The following is a 9,844-nucleotide window of genomic DNA, read 5'->3' on the forward strand; positions in this document are numbered from 1 at the left end:
AGTTTCTACTAGCATGCACTGCAATAGAAAATCTAGCCTCAGATGCAAGGCATCAGCTTTGTTTACTCTTTCAACCCTCATTCAGCCCAAAATACGCAGCTCCAATACAAAACACACTGTCATTGCCACTTGACTAACTCAGGTGCTAGATGGATGCCACCAGCTAGATTTAACTCAATTCAAGTCTCTAGTTTCAGTGTCCAGTCTTAATTCTGCTCATTAAAGTACAGAAGGGAGTTGGTCACTTTGCACAGCTGAGTAGTCTTTTTCTTTGGTGGTTCTCTAGTGAGAAGGTCTTGGATGACTGCAGGGAGTGCACAAAAATGCAAGTACAATACTTTTGGTTTCATTGTATTGAAGGAAGTTTCTGCCTTGCATTTTGGAGGAAGTCAACATAAGGGACAGACAACTTTAAGAGCTGCATGTCTGACTGTTCTTACAGTACCTCAGTGGTCTGGGCCACATTCCCTGGAAGAGTTTAAAAGCTTTGTTAATTGGTAGTGATTGCCCTTGAAGCTGACTGAGGAGTGACCTAACCCAAGAGGAGAGTTGACTCGCTGTGACAACAAAGACTCTACACACTGCATCAACCACATGATTTTTTTCTTATAATTACAGGTTCTTTGTTGCTCTTCTCCTCTAATTAAAGATGTTGCACTAATTTTTAAAAAGTGATTGCTGCTTGAATTTAGAGCCATAAAATATACAACACAGATAAATGCCAGTTGACTGAAGCCCACTCCTACCTCATCACTTACCACTGTGAGTGTCCCAGTAGGGTTCTGTGGGAGCTCTTCTACTGCTCAGCTGAGCACAGCTTTGGCATTACAATCTAATGCAAAATGAAGTATCACAGTTCAATGGAGACCAAGCAACAAAGATTCAAGAGAGAGAGGGTAAAATCATAGAATTCATCTGAGCAGCAGCAAAAAAAAAGGATATTAAGGACATTTAATTGCTTGAAATAGTACATAATAATTAGAAATGTGTAAATCAAATACACTGGTCACCTTGATAGGCAGACTGCACATCAGCAGTCAGCATTGCTGGCATCTTACCACATTTTGTAATATTTTATCAAAGCTGTCTGTATAGTTCTCATAGTTCTTTTGTTTGTTTGTTTTTCTCCCTGCACAGTAAACCTCTTCATTGACCTTGCTCCTTTAAAGAAAAACAGTAACATAGGTAAGGAGAGAAATTCTTTAGCACTGGTATCAGCAGAGCAAGGATTTTAATTGCACCCTCTATTTTCTGGGCTTCTGGTAGGCTTATTTATTTATTTATATGTATTTATTTATTTATGATTCATTATTTCATATTTTTCTGTAGCATTTCTGAGTGATAGTGGGCGATCCAGGAGTACAGATCCCACCCACCCCTTACTCTTCCTTCTTAAACAGCAGAATCCTCCTTAAAGCACTACAGCTCTAAGTAGCTCGCAGTATGCAGGGTCTCCATGCCCCAGCACACCTGTTTCTACAGGCAGAAAATTAGTCTTCCTTTGTTTGGCATGAGGGGAGCCTGAGGGGGCCCCTGGAGCCACAGCACTGCTCATGTAGCAATTCAGCAGCAAGAACAAGGACTTTCCTAATAGCAGAAAGATCAGACTCTAGGGGTGAGCATCTCTGCCTTTATGAAATGTGTCTTCTGGAGAAAATTCCTCTTTCGTAATCTTGATTTTGAACATCTCCCACACTGGGATGCTGTATTTTCCACTGCATGTGTTTAAGACCTGCATTGTTGTGAGAAAAAATGGCAGTGCAAGAGAGGAAGATATTTAAAGTGGAGTTGCAGAGAAAAATTACTTTTTATTGTATTTTTAAAAATTATTTGCTTATTCATACATTCACTATTGTTGATTTCAGCCAACATAAGGAAACTGGGATGGGTTCTGGGGAAGGAAGGACTAGCTCAGGTGCCCCAGGGCTGTAAAGAACTGAGTCTACTGTATATATAAACATCTAATTTGTTTTTAAGATGCGAAGTCCTACATTTAAATTGCCAGTTGGTCTACAATAGTTTCAAGAATTAGATTATTAGACTTTAGATGCCAGTCTAAAGAACTAACACCCTATCCTGGGACAAGGCCTGAGGTAAGAGCTTAAACAAAAGAGGAAAAGCATGAAGAAAACCAATACGTTGACAAGAAAGCTAGATTGTGTGAAGATGTTTGCAAAAAAATCACATCAAACTTTTATATTTAAGTAATAGCTAATGTAGAAACTGGAATGTAAATGCTTCCTTGTTTGAGTGGTTTTTTTTTTTCCAGCCACAGAGATTTTGCTCCAACATAAGCTTCATAATTTTCAGTGTATTGTCACTTAATGTTCCCTCACAAGATCTGTGTGGGTGCCATTCCAGCACAAACCAGCTCCAAACAGATCTTCTAGCTTGAAAACAGTTTGTTCATATATTTGAACTAAACTCTTTCAGTAAAGTCAATTGTTGTTTCCCTAATTAATGTCCAGGTTCTTAAATACCTTCATTCCAAAGGTGACAAATTGGCTCTCCCAAAAGTCATTACACAGAAGAATCACTCCCAGAAATAAAATAGAAAGGTTTCTAGTGGAGTCTTATCTCCTCCTTTGTGTAGTAATGCTCAAACTCCAAAAGGTTTACCAACTAAAGACCACCTCAAAATTGAAAGCAGACCTAAAAAGGATTAAGAATAATAACAGTAGTAGTGGTGGTAAGAATTAAGACTTAAAGTATGTGTTGAGTCTCCATGTAGTGAAGGCTGTCGGATTAGTTGCGACCTCCCTGTTGTGTGACTCCTCCCGTTTCACGGAGCTGATTTCAGCCTCGCTGTTCCAAGTTTCTCTCAATGAGTGAAGTGATCTGTCACTGGGTTTTATTAGATTTTTTTCTTTTATTTTTTAGAGCAGATGGCTGATTCTTTTTACCTGGAGAGCTGCCACTTTCTTTAGATGCATTTTGGGCTTTATGGTAGTCTAATTTATCTGTTTATTTGAGAAATAAGTAACCTAAATTGAAAATGTGTTATAATTTCACTGACCTCAGAAAAGCTGATAGATTTGCTGCATAGATTTCCTGAATTTTGTTGAAAAAATAAAGGCAACCCCACAAAGAGAAAATAATTTAATACATTGGTAGTTGGACTACTAGCCATGAAAAAGCAAGTCCAGGTCTTTATTAGTTCTGGCATCTGTGATCATAGAATCATAACATGGTTTGGGCTGGAAGAGACCTTAAAGCTCATCTAGTTCCAGTCTCCTTGCAGTGAACCTTCCAGTAGACCAGGTTGCTGAGAGCACCATCCAACCTTGCCTGGAATAGTTTTATAGCCAGTTGCTGGATATTCTGCTTTACATTTCAGCTTGCAAATGTCCATCAGAAACAAACTTGCTCTGTGTAGCCATTCACCTTTATTTATGTCTAGATTTCTTACTTGGCTTTCATCAGCTTGTATTCCTGAGCTAGAATTAATTCTTGTCTGTTTGTACCATGTTGTCCTTCTCCTGGAGCGGCTTCTGTCCTGCCTGAATATTTCTGCTCTGGCTCACTGCAAAGTTGCCAGATACCTCTTGCTTGGACTGGATTTGTACTGGTGACCTGGCCAGGGGTATTTTCTTGCTTGTCTATGGGTGCAGTTTCAGGTTAGCAGTAAGTAAGTAAGGCTTACACGTGATTTGTAAAGCCACTTTCATAGCCTGCAGTGACTACAGATGAAGTTCCTCTTTGAGTGCTTGAGCTCTGACCTGCAGCCCATGGAGGGAGAGGTCTTGTGTTTGACCTTGTGAACCTCCCTCTCTGCCTGTACCCCACTGATGGGAATAAAGCAAATTTTGCCTCAGTCAAACGTGCTTGTGAAAATGTTCTCTGCCTTCTACAGTACAGTTCAATGAAGAATGAATGATCTTTCTAAATTCTGCTCCTGTGGGTCACCATTTGCTTGGGTGTTGATGCCCGTACAAGCCCCAAGTTTTACAAAGAATCCAAGCAGGCACTATGACCCTGCTGAATAATTCATACAAATCCTAGACCTGCAATAGGAGTGAATCAGTGTCTTAATTAATTAGCTATTTATGCTCCCCCAGGCACACTACTAAAAGGTGCATCCTTTAGTGGGGTAGTTGGCACTAAGTTCAAGATGACTGGTATTCCTTGGTGAAAACAAACCACAATTTGCCTGTGTGGTACAGAGAACTAATGGTACATTTGAAGTGTGCTTTTCTAACCAAGAAGAATAACTGTATAATCCAGGCCATTCCTTTTTTTTTTTCTTCTTTTTTTTTTTTTAACTGACTAGGGAATCCCCATTTTACCCTTTTTACACAAATTTAGCATTAAAGTTTCTGTTTTCTGTAATCCCCATGGACCTCCTGTCAGCATGGAATATACATCTATTTCTTTTCTTTTTGATCTTAACACTTGTAAGTAATAAATAATTGATTGCCCCAGGAATTCTGGGAATATATTCAGCCTTAAATTGAGCACTAAACTATTTGCAAATGTGCTTAGGCACTAGCCCAAAAGATACATCAAAAAAATGTCAATGGATATTGGAAAGTGAAGTGCCATCATATGTTGGAATTAGGAAGCATAAAATGTAAGTAGAGAGATAACACTGTCAGATCTGCTGCCAGTAGTAATAGAAGAAGGTATGTTTTTATAGAAGGCTATAAACTGTTTTTCAAGCTAAACCAGACTTTTACCTCGCTCCAGACCGTATTCAGGGAATGCCTTGTTTTTGATTGTTGTCTTAAAACTGAGACTTGACAGTGCACTCCTCCCAGAGATACCTAAAGCTGAGCCTGAACAGCCTGTGAGATCCATCTGTCAGAAAGACCTGGGGTACATTTACTGCAGTGACTGCCCATCTTTGGCACTGCAGACAGGTTTTCTGAGGCAGTCTGATTTCACCATGGCTCCAAGCCGCCATATAAGCTTGCTCAGTAAAGCTGACCAAGTCTGTGCTGCTGTGAGTAAACTGTTTGTAGGGTCATGAGCTAACCTGACTACACCTGCACTGCTGTGCTTGCGGCAGAGTCATCAATGGTAAATTGTTCTTGACCAGCCTGGTTGCTTTTTATGGTGAAATGACTGGCCAGAAAGATGAGAGGATGGATGTAATACATTATCTTTTCAGTAAGGCTTCTATACCATCCTTATCTGGAAGATGACGAAGTATAGCTCGGATGAACAGACTGTTACATCAGTTGAAAACTGCCTGGCTCATCAGGTTTGAAGAACAGTTATCAACAGCCCAAAACTCAGTAGTTGGGTACCCCAGAATTAGTGGTGTTCAATATTTTCATTATGATCAGTGAGAATGCAAATTCGAAAAACCTGTGTGTGATACTAAACTAAGGGAAATGATTAGCACCCTGAACAACAGAGCTTCAGTCCAGAGGGATCTTGAAACACCTGTGAATTGGACCTTAAGGCATTCAGTAAGGTGAGTGAATCCTGGTACCTGGAGCAGAATAACCTCATGCAGCAACACAAACTGGAAACTTACTGTGAAATGTGGAAACTTAGAGCAAATTTGAGGGCAAGGGCCACAGTTTTCATCCTGGGAGATTGAAACTGGACATTAGCTGAATTTCTTCAGTAGGAGGACAGTACAGCACTGAAATACATTTTTGCATTTTGGAAGAGTTGTGAAATCTTGGTCCTTGAAGGTTTTCAAGATTCATCCAAATAAATCCATGGCTGATTTGATTTATAGTTGGTGACAGTCAGGCTTTGAGTGGGAGGTTGGTTCAAATGGCCTTCAGCAGCTTATTCCTGTTTCTCTGATTCTGCAATCCTTGTTTCCACACAGCAGCTAGAGGAGTCTCAAGTGAGTTTGCCTGTGACCTGTCTGGGTCTGTAGGGTTTTCCTTGCTCAGATGTTTCTCGGAAGTTCCAATCTATGCAAACTGGACATCTGTGACCATGGATATGGATCAAAGATGGCTTTGCAACAGCTTTGTCAGAGACCTTTCTGTCTCCTGGTACTGTGGAAAGCTGCATTATCCACGATGGATGTTACATCAGCCTGGGAGAGTCTCTTGTGTAAGGCCACTTGCAGTAACTGCTGTGAAGTTGCACATGTGGAGAGTTGCAGAGAACATGCTGCACTCTGGCATGTGGTTCTTTTGTCATGAGGATGGAAGATGGTCATGGGAGCAACAGAGAATTGGGTCAGTTGACAGTCGAACCATCTGTAGCTCTCCTATCAGACAGTAAAGTCTGGGAGAAAACAGTTGTTGTGGACTCTCTTGGCTGAATAAAAACGAGTGGGATAGATTTCTCATCTTCAAAAACTTCAGGTAGAAGTGTGTTGGAAGTTGTTGAGACATCCTAGGTTAACAATTTCAGTGTGAAAACTGCCCCATGAAACATTTTTTCGTATCTTAACATTAAATACACTAAGATATTTGAATGAAAGGAGGCCATAGTTAAAATGAAGGATTTAAAACATGTTCTTGTTGGCTCAGCTCATTGTTGAATTAGAGTACAAGACTTTGCTCTTTGGGTTTTGAAATACTGAAACTCCCCTAGGATGGGAAACCTCTTCCTACTGTTTGTTAAAGAAAATAGCCATCTAACATTCTGTTAGGTTAGATGGATTTTCATGGCCTGGAGACATCATCCTGTGTTGTTTGATTTCCTATATTCAGTGTGTCCAGACACTACTGCAAACATTCACTTTGGGATAAGTAGCATTTCTCTAATTTTTAAATGTATTCACTTTGCTTGTGTTCATACCTATTTCAATGCTCGATTTTGTGCACATGACCTCATAGTAACTTGCTGATAGGAATGTTCACAGAAGCAGCAAATTTGTAATGCATCATTCAAGTATATCTGCAGAAAATTAATTCTAAATAAATATATATAAAAATATATAAACCACTTTTTTTGCATCAACTGTATGTTCTGTGTACTCACGTAAGCAGTGATGGCCTGAATCTTCTGATGATGCATGTTTATAACAAACTTGCTGAGGGATAGGTTACAAAAAGACTTTCCCTTACAGAAACATTTGAAAAAAAAGTTAGAACTGAGATTTGGTAATGGTAGTCTCTGGGGGAAAAGTATGTGATAACATCCTTTCTCTGCAAATGGGGCTTTCTGACATACTTTCTCAGCTTATGTAGATCACGAAAACATGCTCACCTCTTTCACTGCCATAATCTGTGATAATCAGTGCAGCAGTGAACAGTTTTCTATAGAAACATTAAGCACTTCACTAAACCACACCTGAGTAATTTAATATTTTCAATGTGCAGGCTAAGGCTGCAATTGCCTGCCTGCTTTAAAACAACATAAATTCAAGCTGCTCCTGGAAAATGTGAACCCTCTCTGGGCTGCATGTTCTTGCTGCCTCCTTTGGGCTGTGCTGGTGGTTGTGCACTGAACCAGTTCAGCCCTGCAACCCTGATGGGACCTGATGGAGGTGAGAGGAAGGAGGGTACCCTGGTTTTGGTGCTCAGTTCCCTGGTGCAGAGATGGCATCATGAAACCAGAAGTGAGAGAGGCCAGGACATGTCTCTGTATTTAAGTTGGCAAAAAGTGACTACTTTGCAGGGAGACCTCAAAGCACTGTTAAATCTGAGAGATTAATTTATCCTTTGTGAGATTTAGTCTCAAAAACAAAGCCTGAAATTCTGAAGCATGAAATAAAGTGTCCAGAAGAAAATACCCTGTTGCCAGACCACCTGGAGGTGATCCAAAATGGTTTTTGTGCCTGACCCAACACAGGACAATTTCTACCCTTTCATTTGTGAGGGAATTGCAATAGATCTGTAGGCTAAAACAATTTCTGGATAAATCCTCTGATAGCAGCAGAATTCCAACAAGAGTGATTTCACACATAGCAACTGCAGCAACAAGTGTGTTACAGTGCTTCCCTCAAAGACCTGCATGCAAGCACTTGCTTGGATTGATTAAACAGATGGTCAATAACAAAGGAGATGTCTAGGACAACTTGGAAAGTTGGGAAGCAGTAGCAGATTTGTGGGAGCTGCACAGCCCATGACCATGGATTTCTGAGAACCTCACCATGTCCAACAGGTATTTCAGAAGTTAACTGAAATATTAAAAATTACTACAAGGATCCTATGCAATAAGAGCAGGGTTTCTGACACCCCACAGCCATCAACAAAGGTCCTGGATTTCTAGAGACTGATCTGTGTCTATGTTAACTGGAAAACCTGCTTCTCAGGATGCAGTTGTAGGAGGAGAATGGGGCATAGAAACATCTGCAAAATATGTGCATCACTTATGTGGAATCACTGGTCTGACTGATACTGAGGATGCTAAGAGCAAAGGACTAGGAAAGAATGAGGCTGGCTTGCAAGAGCAGGGAGATAGGGGCTCTGATATATTTAGGACTCTGAGATTAACACCACAGTTTCTAATTGAACATGATAGCCCCTAACATTGCTGGGTTTTTTCCTGAAATGAAGGATAACAAGGATTATTTAGAGAGTAACAGAGTTATGGAGGCCCAGAAAAGCTCTTATCACCCCATAATCTGGAGGCTTCAGCAGACTGTTGTGTTTGCCTGCCCTTCTAAAGAGAACCTAATAGTTCCTTCAAAAATAAAATACCCAGAATCTTTCTCTCTGTTCCCTTTTCCCTCTTGCCATTGGCAAAGCCCCAACAGGCCAAAGCCTTCACTAAAGTAATCCCCAACCCCACAAATTAATGTAAAAAGTAGCACGGAGATAAAAAAATAAAGGCATAATTTGGGTGATTTTATCCATTATTACAGCTGCATGAGCAAGTGTTCTCCATGCTACCAAGAAATGAGTTGCCTCTGAGAATTAAATAAAGCTGCCTCAGGAGCAGTGAAAGGGAACACAAATAGGTCAGTTTGCCTCCCTTGGAAGCAACTCTGCTCATGCTTTAACACAGACATAAATGAAGGGCCTGGAGAATGAACGGGAAACAGTGCTGATAAGTTTGAGCAATTGTGGAAGTATCTTTTGGAGGTAGAATTCAAACTTTATCTGCATCTTCAATATTGCACTCTTTCTCTTGGGATCCTGTCTTGGAAAAAAAATCCCACTTCACATCCAAGGGAATTAGCAAAAAAAATATTTAAATCATTAATTACAAGTATCTCTGCTTACATATGACCATGTATTGACCTCTGCATGGCTAGATGAACTGTGTCACTGCTTTCTTTTTTCATTTTATCACCTTTTCTTTTCAATCCCTTTTGTCCTTATGGCGTGTTGTCTCGCTGTGCTTTGCCTGTGGGATATTTCAGTCCAGGTAGCAGCCACGTGTTCCCCTCCTCACTGGCAGCTCTTTGACTTGTGTCCTTTCCCACCACCCACTCATTCCTCAGTGGCAGCAGTGATTTGGCACAGAAAATGATGCTTGGAGCATTACCAGAGCACTGTCTTTGTAGGGGCAGCCAGGTGTTGATCACGGCAGGAGAAAGAAATGTCCATTTTCTTTTTCTCACCCACTCCCTTTCAGTTAAGCAGGAGGTGAACCAGGCCCAGCCGGTGCTGCAATGCCTGCTGACGTTCTCCAGCTGTGCATTCCTCATCTGCCTCTGTTCTTTATTTCCCCCCCACCTCCGTTTTGAAGGATGAAAGTAATGACAATGTGGGATTCTAAATATAACCGAGCCGCTTGCAGGTTCTGTGATTGCGCTGTGGGCTGTGTGAAATCTGAGGCAACAGAACGCCTGCTTTACAGTGTTGCTTTAGGTGAGAATCTGTTTAGTGCCCTAAGACAAAGTTGGAGACATACAAAAGCCCGAAGGCCAACACACTGAGGGAGATGTTGGCAGTGGCTGCCTGAATCCCTCTGTCTGTTACAGGTAATGTCCCCGCTGGAAAATGATGCATTCAGTGGCAGATCTTCATTACAG

Source organism: Corvus hawaiiensis, chromosome 1 (genome assembly GCF_020740725.1).
Source record: "Corvus hawaiiensis isolate bCorHaw1 chromosome 1, bCorHaw1.pri.cur, whole genome shotgun sequence".
Classification (NCBI taxonomy): Eukaryota; Metazoa; Chordata; class Aves; order Passeriformes; family Corvidae; genus Corvus; species Corvus hawaiiensis.